Here is a 15649-nt window from a genome sequence, read left to right as displayed (position 1 = left end):
GGCTGGCTTACTGCATTTTGTCACTGATAAGGAGCACTGAAATGAAGAGTTGCTGCTCCAATTCTTCGCCACTCTTCATATCAGAGGCTACAACAGGGATCCTAAGACTTGGGTCCTTGAGTGAATGACTGGAAATATTCATCATGAAGCCAAAGCATTTGATGTCATTGAGCTTACTGGTCTTCCCACTCCAGGTGATTTCTATGAGCCTGGTTGTCAGCTTCACACTGCAGCTAAGGAAAGCATCTTTCACAAGCCAGAACCCAACATGAGCCAGATGTTGGAAATATGCCCTAGAGGCAATAATAAAAGGATTATTATTATATTTCCTTGTTCATGATAATTGTCTTTTATTCATGCTATAATTGTATTATCCGGAAATCGTAATACACGTGTGAATACATAGACCATAAATATGTCCCTAGTGAGTCTCTAGTTGACTAGCTCGTTGATCAACAGATAGTCATGGTTTCCTGACTATGGACATTAGATGTCATTGATAACGGGATCACATCATTAGGAGAATGATGTGATGGACAAGACCCAATCCTAAGCATAGCACAAGATCGTGTAGTTCGTTTGCTAGAGATTTTCCAATGTCAAGTATCTTTTCCTTAGACCATGAGATCGTGTAACTCCCGGATACCGTAGGAGTGCTTTGGGTGTACCAAACGTCGCAACGTAACTGGGTGACTATAAAGGTATACTACGGGTATCTCCGAAAGTGTCTGTTGGGTTGACACGGATCGAGACTGGGATTTGTCACTCCGTATGACGGAGAGGTATCTCTGGGCCCACTCGGTAATGCATCATCATAATGAGCTCAAAGTGACCAAGTGTCTGGTCACGGGGTCATGCATTACGGTACGAGTAAAGTGACTTGCCGGTAACGAGATTGAACGAGGTATTGGGATACTGATGATCGAATCTCGGGCAAGTAACATATCGATTGACAAAGGGAATTGTATACGGGGTTGCTTGAATCCTCGACATCGCGGTTCATCCGATGAGATCATCGAGGAGCATGTGGGAGCCAACATGGGTATCCAGATCCCGCTGTTGGTAATTGACCGGAGAGCCGTCTCGGTCATGTCTACGTGTCTCCCGAACCCGTAGGGTCTACACACTTAAGGTTCAGTGATGCTAGGGTTGTAGAGATATGAGTATGCAGCAAACCGAAACTTGTTCGGAGTCCCGGATGAGATCCCGGACGTCACGAGGAGTTCCAGAATGGTCCGGAGGTAAAGAATTCTATATAGGAAGTGCAGTTTCGGCCATCGGGAGAGTTTAGGGGGTAACCGATATTGTACCGGGACCACCAAAAGGGTCCCGGGGGTCCATCGGATGGGGCCACCTATCCCGGAGGGCCCCGTGGGCTGAAGTGGGGAGGGGACCAGCCCCTGGTGGGCTGGTGCGCCCCCCTTGGGCCCCCTGCGCCTAGGGTTGGAAACCCTAGGGTGGGGGGGCACCTCCATTTGCCTTGGGGGGCACTCCACCCCCCTGGCCGCCGCCCCCCTTGGGAGATCCCATCTCCAGGGCCGGCACCACCCCCAGGGGGCCTACATAAAGGGGGAGGGAGGGCAGCCACACCCTAAAGTCTTGGCGCCTCCCTCCCCCCTTGCTACACCTCCTCCTCCCATAGTCGCTTGGCGAAGCCCTGCCGGAACTCTGCTGCATCCACCACCACGCCGTCATGCTGCTAGATCTTCATCAACCTCTCCTTCCCCCTTGCTGGATCAAGAAGGAGGAGGCGTCATGCTTACTATACGTGTGTTGAACACGGAGGTGTCGTCCGTTCGGCGCTAGGTTCTCCGGTGATTTGGATCACGACGAGTACGACTCCCTCAACCTCGTTCTCTTGAACGCTTCCGCTCGCGATCTACAACGGTATGTAGATGCACTCCCCTCTCTCGTTGCTAGACGAACTCATAGATTGATCTTGGTGAACGTAGAATTTTTTTATTTTATGCAACGTTCCCCAACAGTGGCATCATGAGCTAGGTCTATGCGTAGTTCTCTATTGCATGAGTAGAACACAAATCTGTTGTGGGCATAGATGTTGTCAACTTTCTTGCTGCTACTAGTCTTATTTTGCTTCAGCGGTATTGTGGGATGAAGCGGCCCGGACCGACCTTACACGTACGCTTACGTGAGACAGGTTCCACCGACTGACATGCACTAGTTTTATAAGGTGGCTAGCGGGTGTCTGTCTCTCCCACTTTAGTTGGAGCGGATTTGATGAAAAGGGTCCTTATGAAGGGTAAATAGAAGTTGACAAATCACGTTGTGGCTTTTTCGTAGTTAAGAAAATGTTCTTGCTAGAACCCTATTGCAGCCACGTAAAAGATGCAACAACAATTAGAGGACGTCTCACTTGTTTTTGCAGCAATTGCCTTGTTATGTGATATGGCCAAAAGTTGTGATGAATGATGAATGATATATTGTGATGTATGAGATCATGTTCTTGTAATAGGAATCACGACTTGCATGTCGATGAGTATGACAACCGGCAGGAGCCATAGGAGTTGTCTTAATTATTGTATGACCTGCGTGTCAATGATTTAACACCATGTAATTACGTTAATTTATTGCTAAACCGTTAGCTATAGTAGTAGGAGTAATAGTTGGCGAGCAACTTCATGGAGACACGATGATGGAGATCATGATGATGGAGATCATGGTGTCATGCCGGTGATGAAGATGATCATGGAGCCCCAAAGATGGAGATCAAAGGAGCTATATGATATTGGCCATATCATGTCACTACTATTTAATTGCATGAGATGTTTATTATGTTTATGCATCTTGTTTACTTAGAACGGCGGTAGTAAATAAGATGATCCCTCATGATAATTTCAAGAAAGTGTTCCCCCTAATTGTGCGTCGTTGCTAAAGTTCATCGTTTCGAAGCACCACGTGATGATCGGGTGTGATAGATTCCTACATTCACATACAACGGGTGTAAGACAGTTTTACACATGCAAAACACTTAGGGTTAACTTGACGAGCCTAGCATGTACAGACATGGCCTCGAAACACAGAGACCGAAAGGTCGAACATGAGTCGTATGGAAGATACGATCAACATGGAGATGTTCAGCGATGATGACTAGTCCGTCTCACGTGATGATCGGACACGGCCTAGTCGACTCGGATCGTGTAACACTTAGATGACTAGACGGATGTCAAATCTGAGTGGGAGTTCATTAAATAATTTGATTAGATGAACTTAATTATCATAAACTTAGTCTAAAGTCTTTGCAAAACATGTCTTGTAGATCAAATGGCCAACGCTCATGTCGACATGAACTTCAACGCGTTCCTAGAGAAAACCAAGCTGAAAGATGATGGTAGCAACTATACGGACTGGGTCCGGAACTTGAGGATCATCCTCATAGCTGCCAAGAAAGCATATGTCCTAGAAGGACCGCTAGGTGAAGCACCCATCCCAGAGAACCAAGACGTTATGAAAGCTTGGCAGTCACGTGCTCATGATTACTCCCTCGTTCAGTGCGGCATGCTTTACAGCTTAGAACCGGGGCTCCAAAAGCGTTTTGAGCAACACGGAGCATATGAGATGTTCGAGGAACTGAAAATGGTTTTCCAAGCTCATGTCCGGTTCGAGAGATATGAAGTCTCCGACAAGTTCTATAGTTGTAAGATGGAGGAAAATAGTTCTGTCAGTGAGCACATACTCAAAATGTCTGGGTTGCATAACCGCATGTCCCAGCTGCACATTAACCTCCCGGACGAGGCGGTCATTGACAGAATCCTTCAGTCGCTCCCACCGAGCTACAAGAGCTTTGTGATGAACTACAATATGCAGGGGATGGTGAAAACTATTCCTGAAGTATTTTCAATGCTGAAGTTAGCAGAGGTAGAAATCAAGAAGGAACATCAAGTGTTGATGGTCAATAAAACCACTAAGTTCAAGAAGGGCAAGGGTAAGAAGAACTTCACGAAGGATGGCAAGGATGTTGCCGCACCCGGTAAGCCAGTTGCCGGGAAGAAGTCAAAGAATGGACCCAAGCCTGAGACTGAGTGCTTTTATTGCAAAGGGAAGGGTCACTGGAAGCAGAACTGCCCCAAATACTTAGCGGACAAGAAGGCTGGCAACACTAAAGGTATATGTGATATACATGTAATTGATGTGTACCTTACCAGTACTCGTAGTAACTCCTGGGTATTTGATACCTGTGTCGTTGCTCATATTTGTAACTCACAGCAGGAGCTGTGGAATAAGCGGAGACTGGCGAAGGACAAGGTGACGATGCGCGTCGGGAATGGTTCCAAGGTCGATGTGATCGCCATCGGCACGCTGCCTCTACATTTACCCACGGGATTAGTTTTAAACCTCAATAATTGTTATTTAGTGCCAAGTTTGAGCATGAACATTGTATATGGATCTCGTTTAATACAAGATGGCTACTCATTTAAATCCGAGAATAATGGTTGTTCTATTTATATGAGAGATATGTTTTATGGTCATGCCCCGATGGTCAATGGTTTATTCTTAATGAATCTCGAACGTAATGTTACACATATTCATAGTGTGAATACCAAAAGATGTAAAGTTGATAACGATAGTCCACATACTTGTGGCACTGCCGCCTTGGTCACATTAGTGTCAAGCGCATAAAGAAGCTCCATGCTGATGGACTTTTAGAGTCTCTCGATTATGAATCATTTGACACATGTGAACCATGCCTCATGGGCAAGATGACCAAGACTCCGTTCTCCGGAACAATGGAGCGAGCAACCAACTTATCGGAAATCATACATACTGATGTGTGTGGTCCAATGAGCGTTGAGGCTCGCGGAGGATATCGTTATGTTCTCACTCTCACTGATGACTTGAGTAGATATGGGTATGTCTACTTGATGAAACACAAGTCTGAGACCTTTGAAAAGTTCAAGGAATTTTAGAATGAGGTAGAGAATCAACGTGACCGAAAGATAAAGTTCTTGCGATCAGATCATGGAGGAGAATATTTAAGTCACGAATTTGGTATGCACTTAAGGAAATGTGGAATCGTTTCACAACTCATGCCGCCTGGAACACCTCAGCGTAACGGTGTGTCTGAACATCGTAATCGCACTCTATTGGATATGGTGCGATCTATGATGTCTCTTACCGATTTACCGCTATCATTTTGGGGATACGCTCTAGTGACAGCTACATTCACTTTAAATAGGGCTCCGTCTAAATCCATTGAGACGACACCGTATGAATTATGGTTTGGGAAGAAACCTAAGTTGTCGTTTCTAAAAGTTTGGGGATGTGATGCTTATGTCAAGAAACTTCAACTTGAAAAGCTCGAACCCAAGTCGGAAAAATGCGTCTTCATAGGATACCCTAAGGAAACCATTGGGTATACCTTCTACTTAAGATCTTAAGGAAAGATTGTTGCCAAGAACGGATCCTTTCTAGAAAAAGAGTTTCTCTCGAAAGAAGTAAGTGGGAGGAAAGTAGAACTTGATGAAGTACTACCTCTTGAACCGGAAAGTAGTGCAGCTCAGGAAAATGTTCCTGTGGTACCTGCACCGACTAGAGAGGAAATTAATGATGATGATCAAGGTACTTCGGATCAAGTTGCTACAGAACTTCGTAGGTCCACAAGGACACGTTCCACACCAGAGTGGGATGGAAACCCTGTCCTGGAAATCATGTTGTTAGACAACGGTGAACCTTCGAACTATGAAGAAGCGATGGCGGGCCCAGATTCCAACAAATGGCTTGAAGCCATGCAATCCGAGATAGGATCCATGTACGAAAATGAAGTATGGACTTTGACAGACTTGCCCGATAATCGGCGAGCGATAGAAAACAAATGGATCTTTAAGAAGAAGACGGACGCGGATGGTAATTTCACCATCTATAAAGCTCGACTTGTCGCTAAGGGTTATCGACAAGTTCAAGGGGTTGACTATGATGAGACATTCTCTCCCGTAGCGAAGCTAAAGTCCGTCTGAATCATGTTAGCAATTGCCGCATACTATGATTATGAGATATGGCAGATGGACGTCAAGGCGGCATTCCTTAACGGACATCTTATGGAAGAACTGTATATGATGCAGCCGGAAGGTTTTGTCGATCCTAAGAATGCTAACAAGGTATGCAAGCTCCAGCGATCCATTTATGGGTTGGTGCAAGCATCTCGGAGTTGGAACATTCGCTTTGATGAGATGATCAAAGCGTTTGGGTTTATGCAGACTTATGGAGAAGCCTGCGTTTACAAGAAAGTGAGTGGGAGCTCTGTAGCATTTCTCATATTATATGTAGATGACATACTTTTGATGGGAAATGATATAGAACTTTTGGACAACATTAAGGCCTACTTGAATAAGTGTTTTTCAATGAAGGACCTTGGAGAAGCTGCTTACATATTAGGCATCAAAATCTATAGGGATAGATCGAGACGCCTCGTAGGTCTTTCACAAAGCACATACCTTGATAAGATATTGACGAAGTTCAATATGGATCAGTCCAAGAAAAGGGTTCTTGCCTGTATTGCAAGGTGTGAGATTGAGCTTAGCTCAATGCCCGACTACGGTAGAAGATAAAGAAGAGATGCGTGTCATCCCCTATGCCTCAGCCATAGGATCTATTATGTATGTCATGCTGTGTACCAGACCTGATGTAAACCTTGCCGTAAGTTTGGTAGGAAGGTACCAAAGTAATCCCGGCAAGGAACACAAGACAGCGGTCAAGAATATCCTGAAGTACCTGAAAAGGACAAAGGACATGTTTCTCGTCTATGGAGGTGACGAAGAGCTCGTCGTAAAGGGTTACGTCGATGCTAGCTTTGACACAGATCTGGATGACTCTAAGTCACAAACCGGATACGTGCATATGTTGAATCGTGGAGCAGTAAGCTGGTGCAGTTGCAAGCAGAGCGCCGTGGCGGGATCTACATGTGAACCGGAGTACATGGCAGCCTCAGAGGCAGCGCGTGAAGCAATATGGATGGAGGAGTTCATCACCGACCTAGGAGTCATACCCAATGCGTCGGGGCCAATCACTCTCTTCTGTGACAACACTGGAGCTATTGCCCTTGCCAAGGAGCCTAGGTTTCACAAGAAGACCAAGCACATCAAGCGTCGTTTCAACTCCATCCGTGAAAATGTTCAAGATAGAGACATAGATATTTGCAAAGTACATACGGATCTGAATGTCGCAGATCCGTTGACTAAACCTATTCCGCGAGCAAAACATGATCAACACCGGAACTCTATGGGTGTTCGATTCATCACAATAAACTAGATTATTAACTCTAGTGCAAGTGGGAGACTGTTGGAAATATGCCCTAGAGGCAATAATAAAAGGATTATTATTATATTTCCTTGTTCATGATAATTGTCTTTTATTCATGCTATAATTGTATTATCCGGAAATCGTAATACACGTGTGAATACATAGACCATAAATATGTCCCTAGTGAGTCTCTAGTTGACTAGCTCATTGATCAACAGATAGTCATGGTTTCCTGACTATGGACATTAGATGTCATTGATAACGGGATCACATCATTAGGAGAATGATGTGATGGACAAGACCCAATCCTAAACATAGCACAAGATCGTGTAGTTCGTTTGCTAGAGATTTTCCAATGTCAAGTATCTTTTCCTTAGACCATGAGATCGTGTAACTCCTGGATACCGTAGGAGTGCATTGGGTGTACCAAATGTTGCAACGTAACTGGGTGACTATAAAGGTATACTACGGGTATCTCTGGGCCCACTCGGTAATGCATCATCATAATGAGCTCAAAGTGACCAAGTGTCTGGTCACGGGATCATGCATTACGGTATGAGTAAAGTGACTTGCCGGTAACGAGATTGAACGAGGTATTGGGATATCGACGATCGAATCTCAGGCAAGTAACATACCAATTGACAAAGGGAATTGTATACGGGGTTGCTTGAATCCTCGACATCGTGGTTCATCCGATGAGATCATCGAGGAGCATGTGGGTGCCAACATGGGTATCCAGATCCCGCTATTGGTTATTGACCGGAGAGCCGTCTCGGTCATGTCTACGTGTCTCCCGAACCCGTAGGGTCTACACACTTAAGGTTCGATGACGCTAGGGTTGTAGAGATATGAGTATGCAGCAAATCTAAAGTTGTTCGGAGTCCCGAATGAGATCCCGGACGTCACGAGGAGTTCCCGAATGGTCCGGAGGTAAAGAATTATATATAGGAAGTGCAGTTTCGGCCATCGGGAGAGTTTAGGGGGTCACCAGTATTGTACCAGGACCACCGGAAGGGTCCCGAGGGTCCACCGGGTGGGGCCACCTATCCCGGAGGGCCCCGTGGGTTGAAGTGGGGAGGGGACCAGCCCCTGGTGGGCTGGTGCACCCCCCCTTGGGCCCCCCCTGCGCCTAGGGTTGGAAACCCTAGGGTGGGGGGCGCCTCCACTTGCCTTGGGGGGCACTCCACCCCCCTGGCCGCCGCCCCCCTTGGGAGATCCCATCTCCAGGGCCGGCGCCCCCCCAGGGGGCCTATATAAAGTGGGGGGAGGGAGGGCAGTCTCACCCTGATGTCTTGGCGCCTCCCTCCCCCCTTGCTACACCTCCTCCTCCCGTAGTCGCTTGGCGAAGCCCTGCCGGAACTCTGCTGCATCCACCACCACGCCGTCGTGCTGCTGGATCTTCATCAACCTCCCCTTCCCCCTTGCTGGATCAAGAAGGAGGAGACGTCACGCTGACCGTACGTGTGTTGAACGCGGAGGTGCCGTCCGTTCGGTGCTAGGATCAAGGTTGTCAGAATCGCGATTCTGTTTTACGATTCTATGACTTTACAATCCAAACTAACCCCTATGATTCTACGATTTTAGTTCATAGAATCTACGTTTCTACGATCCTGATAGTGAAGATTCTACAATTTGCGATCCTACCATCGGAGCTCCGATCCGATTCAAAATTGCGATTCTGACAACCTTGGCCAGGATCTCCGGTGATTTGGATCAGGACGACTACGACTCCCTCAACCCCGTTCTCTTGAACGCTTCCGCTCGCGATCTACAAGGGTATGTAGATGCACTCCCCTCTCTCGTTGCTAGATGAACTCATAGATTGATCTTGGTGAATGTAGAATTTTTTTTATTTTATGCAACGTTCCCCAACACCAGATGCTTAGTATGATGAAGCCATTGCCTCCAGATGCAGAATATCCTACGGAGTTCTTTGTTGAAGACCTTGAGTATCTGCCACGTACAATCTATCACATCATAAGGCGAACTCTCTGGCCTATCAAAGGACATTCTCCAAAGGCTAAGCTAGAGGGTGCAATGAAGACATTGGTCTTCCATATTATTCATGGCAAATGCTTCAATGCACAAGATTTCTTCATCCGCCAACTTGCTGCATCAGGATCTGACATTTTTGTCTTGAAGTTCTATGCTTCATGGATCATGCGTCTGATCAAGGTTCACACTGCTTTCAACTATCAGCCATCTGCACGCAACCACATTGTCTTCTTGCCTGATGTTGATATGTCTGTTGAAGCCATCTATCCAGAGCCTGACAAAGAGCCACTTTATCTTCATAATGTTGATCGTCAGAGCTTCACTCAGCCCATTGAAGGTGTGCTGGCTGCCACTCGAGTCTATCCGTTGGCTGGTACTACTCGTGCACCTCACCGTGCCCCAACCAAAGCCACTAACAGCACAATTGCTCAACGGCCTCAAAAGCGATCTCGTGTTCTCAATAATCGAGAGCTTCTCGTTGGCCTGCATCAAAAACAGGATAGGCATCATGATTGGCTCAAGCGCCAGATCCAGAGCATCATGACTAACGTCAATCGCATTTGCAACCTTGCAACCAAGAATGCCTTTGTCGCGCATGAAACCTGTCGACGCACATGGAAAGGGCTGACGCTTATGTGTGCTGAGGAAGATCTTCAGTACGATGGCTTCTCAGAACAATTCAAGTTTGATTCCACTCCGCCCAGGAATGCTATTCTGCGGCGCACTCCATCTCTTGAAGACTCAGAATACTCCTCTTCTGCTACAACTGTGAATGCACGTGTGATCGATGATCAAGATTATGCTACTTCACCACCACCAACACGTATCGACACTGCTCCAAGTTCGTCTACACCGCCAAACCTCGACACCAACTCTGCATCTTCTCCTACTCCTTCTAGGAACGAGTAGAGGCTCAATGTCTTCAACCCTTTTTGGTCCTTACTGACAAAAGGGGGAGAAGCTATGAGTTGATAGTCTTCAAGCGGGTTCATATGGGCGGTTGCATTATATTTTGCCTAGTGTTTAATACTCTTTCTCTTGATACATTTGGTTCTCTGAGTTGTAACACTTAAACTCGATGGTCGTCTGCTACTTATTTGCTGTTTTGTGATGCGATGATAAATTCCGCATGTGCGATGATAACTTCCGCACTTAAATCATTTTGCAGACGTCCATTTTTCATTATGCATGTCATTATCTTCTTTACATCGAATCATGCATGATGAATTGTCTTCAAAAGTTGAAGAGGATCTCCACAAGTAGAACCTGCCATGTGCATTTGCATTCCAAAAGAAAATTATTTATATGCACATCTTCAGGGGGAGCCTTTTGCTACTTACGAAGAAAATACATCAACCTTTACAATTTCACATATTTATATCCCCGTTGAAAACTTCAACCAGTTTGTCATCAATCACCAAAAAGGGGGAGATTGTAAGTCCATCTAGTGCCACCCCTAGTTTGGTTTTGGAGTATTGACGACAAACGTGGTTGAGGGACTAATGTGTTTGTGAGAATTGCAGGATAACACAGGTAGTAGTCCCTCCTTGATTCGGTTTACCTACCGGAGATGACCCCTAAAAATGTATGAAGACATTGAAGATAACGGTGGTACATGAAGATATTCACATTGAAGACTATGACAGAAGAAGACATTGAGTGAAGAATATGGAGCGCGAAGACTTAGTAGTTTTGTTGTTTCTTTTCTTCTTTGTTGAGTCATAGGAACCACCACACTGTTAAGTGGGGTCCAAGTGAACAAAGTCAGAGTGACTGAAGTGATGCTCAACCAAAATCCTATGTCTTCGAGCGCAGACAATGAGAGAAAATCTTATCCAGAGTCGGATAAGTCAGCTTTACTTGTAGCCCAAGTCAAGCTGTCGCGTGTGTTTGAAATCTGACCGTTGTGACAAGTGTTAGTTCCTTAGTGACCCAGGGTCATTTCGGACAAATCAGGTCGGGTTGCCCAGTGGCTATAAATAGCCCACCCCCTACACCATAAATTGGTGGCTGCTCAGAGTTAGTGCACGGCTTTTGTCATTGAGAGCAACCCACCTCCGAAGAGTTTGAGAGAGAAATCCTTGTGAGGACAAAGCCCAAAACACCCAGAGCCCAAAGAGTGGTTGGCATCACTAAAGTCTTTCTGTCCGCGTGATCTGAAGACTTGTTAAACTTGAGGACTGTGAATCCTCCAGCCGGTTAGGCATCGCGTTCTGAGCATCCAAGAGTAATTATGGATCGCCGGTGAACGAAGTCTGTGAAGGTTTGGAAGTCTACCTTGAAGACTTACCAGAGTGATTGGGCGAGGACTGTGTGTCCTTAGCTCAAGGGGAATAAGGTGAAGACACGGTCTTCTGAGTTCAATCTCAGCCTCCCTAACCAGACGTACATTTGTCACAGCAATTGGAACTGGTCAAACAAATCCTTGTCTTCACAACGCACTGGTTCTATCTCTTACTCTCCTTACTTACAGTTTGTCTTTGTGAAGTCATTGCCTGATTGCTATGCATGTTTGACTTCACTATGTGACTACTTGTTCTAATTGGATTCATACTATCTTCCATCCTGATCCTACTACCTAGCTGCTATCAGTCATCATGCTTTAGTTTTATACTTGTCTGACTATGGCTTGTCTAGTGTAGTTCATCTTCCGTTGCATGTTTATAGGTCCAATTTTCATGTTTGTCTTTGAAACTTTCATGTTTTGAAAACTTTAATAAAAATCGCCTATTCACCCCCACCCCTCTAGTCGATAACTAGCACTTTCACATAGTGCTAACTTATTTTTAAATTTGTTTTAGTATGGCTATTAATTTTTGGATTAAGAATATTTCGTTCCCTAGCAATAATTTGCCACATATTTAGTTAATTTGTTGACCCTGGTACTGACCAAAAAATGGCCGGAAATTCTAAAAATGGAAAACGGGCTGCAATAAATTCCATATGAATTAGAAAATGAGTAAAATTATAAAAATAATAGCAAATGGGTTGTACACGCCACAGATTTTGAGGCTGACTTGTTCACGCAAGGCTTTGTCAGTGAACACACGATTCTAGCCATCGTGCTTCTTCAATCTCTGATCTTCCTGCTCCAGCCGCCTAAACTAGCGCCGACGGGACTGCCTGCTCCCTCCTCTTGTGGCCCGATGTGAAGCCGCGCAGGCTTCCTCGGCCCACCCTACTCCCTCCGCTGGCCTGGACGCATGCAATCAACTGCCTCCTTATTACGTGAAGAAAATGATTCCTCCCACTGACATCTGGGGCGCACCAGTTGGGAGGCTGACCTGTGGACCTACTACGTTGACGCGTACGTAGGGCTTGTCAACTTAGTCAACAAACAATTCTAGCAGCAATAACTGTTGGATTTGAATCGAACGGTCCTGCTACTTCTTCAATCGTTGCTCTTCTTGCACCAGTCGCCCAAACCAATGCTGGGGGGACCGCTTGCTCCTGCCTCCAGTGGCCGGCTGTGCTGCCGTTGAGGCCTCATCGCCCCCTACTACTCCCACCTCTAGCCAGTCCCTGCGGTGACGGCAGCCTCACACCACATCTGAACTAGTGAACCCTCATACTCATCTCCGCGTGGGCATCCACTGCCGCGTCTTCCCCGGCTCCGCGTCGTCCCCTTCCTAGGCCTCGCAGTCGTCCACCGCCTTGGTGCTCTCGGCACGGCGTGGTCATTGTGGTCAATGACATTCCATCGGGAGAGTATTGTACGTGGAGAGGCTGACAGCTGGGTCCACGGCCATAGCCCAGTTTTTTTGTGATTTGCCAAGTAAGTCGCTTTGTCAGGCCTGTTGGGCTGCAAATCTTTCAAGAGGAGGAGAGCTTTCATTCGGCTGGCCGAGAAAATGGCCCATCAGTAATGAGAAATGGGTTGTACATTTTTAAAACACATCAAACCGACAATTAGTTTCAAATATCTTTTTTTCATTTCGAGATTTTAAATTACATTAATTTTTATGCGTGGAGAAATTGTTAGATTTTATATTGATATACATTTATTTTTAAAATCAGTTTGAATGTGAGTCGAAATTTCAGGATTAAAAACAGTTCGGACCGCACCGAAATATGCAAAATTTCGTATAAATTTTTAACCGTGGCCACAATATGGGCTGTAATGCTAACAAAAAGAATATGGGCTCCAAAAAAACCTGAAGAATTAGCAAATGGGCTGTAAATTATTAAAAATAATGGCAGATGGGTTGTATGCTGTTTTCCACAGATTTGAGGCTTTCCTAAAAAAATGGTTGATGCACAAGAAGTGACTGTTGGATGGCCATCCAACGGTGGTCGTGCTTCTTCAATCTCTGCTTTTCCTGCTCTAGCCGCTCAAACAAGCGCCGGCGGGACTGCCTGCTCCCTCCTCCCCGCGGCCGGCTCTGACAGCTCGGACCCACCAGCTATATCTTCGTACGCAAGGAAGTGCCTCCTTATTACGCACAAAAAAATGAATACTCCTCCTGTTAGCTGGGACCCAGTATAGTTGCAGGCTGACTTGTGGGCCTACTAAGTCGATGGGGACGGAGGGCTTTGTCAACTTAGTCAATATGCATGATTCTAGCTCCAGTGACCGTACGATGTCCATCCAACGGCCGTAGTGCTTCTTCAACCTCTGGTCTTCTTGCTCTAGCCGCCCAAACCAGCGCCAGTCGTGCCTCGTGCTCCTACCTCCCGTGGCCGGCTACGATGCGGCGGAGGCCTCACCACCCCCTACTACTCCAACCGCTGGCCAGGCCATCCCTCTACTCACCCACACCCCCTGTTATTCTGCGCCGACGGCAGCCTCACACTGCAGCGAACCAGTGAACCCTCGTACTCCTCTACGCGTGGGCATCCACTGCCACGTCTTCCCTGGCTTCGCGTCGTCCCCTTCCTAGGCCTCGTCGTCATCCACCACCCTGGTGCTCTTGGCGCGGCGTGGTCAACTTGGTCAAGGAACAGCTTCCATCGGACGTGGACTGTACATGGAGAGGCTGATAGTTGGGTCCACGGCCGCAGCAAGGAAGTGCCTCCTTATTACATGCAAAATAATTATTCCTCCACCTAACAGCGGGAACCCACCGGATGGGCCACCATATTTCGTGAAAAAAAATGTTTCCCCCCTGACAGCTGGGACCCACCAGCTACACCTTCGCACGCAAGGAAGTGCGTCCGGGCAAAAAAAACGAAACGATTCGCCCCCTGAGTGCTGGGACCCACCAGCTACATCTTCGCACGCAAGGAAGTGCGTCCGGGCAAAAAAACGATTCGCCCCCCTGACTGCTGGGACCCACCAGCTACATCTTCGCACGCAAGGAAGTGCGTTCGGGAAAAAAATGATTCGCCTCCCTGACTGCTGGGACACACCAGCTACATCTTCGCACGCAAGGAAGTGCGTCCGGGCAAAAAAACAATTCACCCCCTGACTGCTGGGACCCACCAGCTACATCTTAGCAGGCAAGGAAGTGCCTGACAGTCGGGACCCACCTAGTCAAAGCGTATGTAGCGTTGTCATTCTGGTCGCAAACGTGTACGTACATATATACTTGTCGATGTAGAGGCGCGCACGTGTCGTAGTAGAGGCACGCACGTACCATGTACACGTATGTACAGCGGCGAAGGTGCAAGAAAGAAAATACGGCCATTTACGTACATACGGGCAGGGTCTCGAACACCTACTCGCGCATACGTACATGGCTGGGTAGGAATGGAGAAACACCATCATCGTCGTGTTCATGGGGAGGCAACAGAATGCGTCGTGTTCATGGGGAAGCAACGGAATGCGTCATGTTCATCGGGAGGCAACGGAACGCGTGGGAGCCAACCGGCTTGGACGGAACAGGCGATGAAAACGAGGTCTGGTGTACCACAGAACGGAGGAAACGGCCTTGTGTTCGACCAGCCACGTTCGGAACGGGGTCCTGTTGATCGGGAGGGGTGTGTCGTACCGCAAAACGGAGGAAACGGACCTCCTACGGTTGAAACAGGGGTCCTATTGATCGGGAGGGGTGTGGCGTACCGCAAAACGGAGGAAACGGACCTCCTACGGTCGAAACGGGTGTCCTGTTGATTGGGAGGGGTGTGGCGTACCGCAAAACAGACGAAACGGACTTGTGTTGGAGCGCTACGGTCGAAACGGGGGGAGGGGTGTGGCGTACCGCAAAACGGGACTCCACGGGATACTGTTCATCTCCACCGTCGACCTCCTCCAGCCTCCACGGGCTCCTGTTCATCCAGCCTCCACCGCGCGCTACTCCTCCGGCTACTGTTCAACCACCCCTCCACCATCTACTGTTCATCCAGCCCTCCACCATCTACTGTTCATCCAGCCCTCCACACCACGGGGTTCTGTTCAACCTCCCCTCCACGGCCACCCCTCCACCGTCTACTGTTCATCCAGCCCTCCGCACCACGGGGT

The sequence above is a fragment of the Triticum dicoccoides genome, chromosome 6B, assembly GCF_002162155.2.
Source record: "Triticum dicoccoides isolate Atlit2015 ecotype Zavitan chromosome 6B, WEW_v2.0, whole genome shotgun sequence".
NCBI classification, from domain to species: domain Eukaryota; kingdom Viridiplantae; phylum Streptophyta; class Magnoliopsida; order Poales; family Poaceae; genus Triticum; species Triticum dicoccoides.
The sequence above is the reverse complement of the archived record's forward strand: the minus strand, read 5'-3'. Positions refer to the sequence as shown.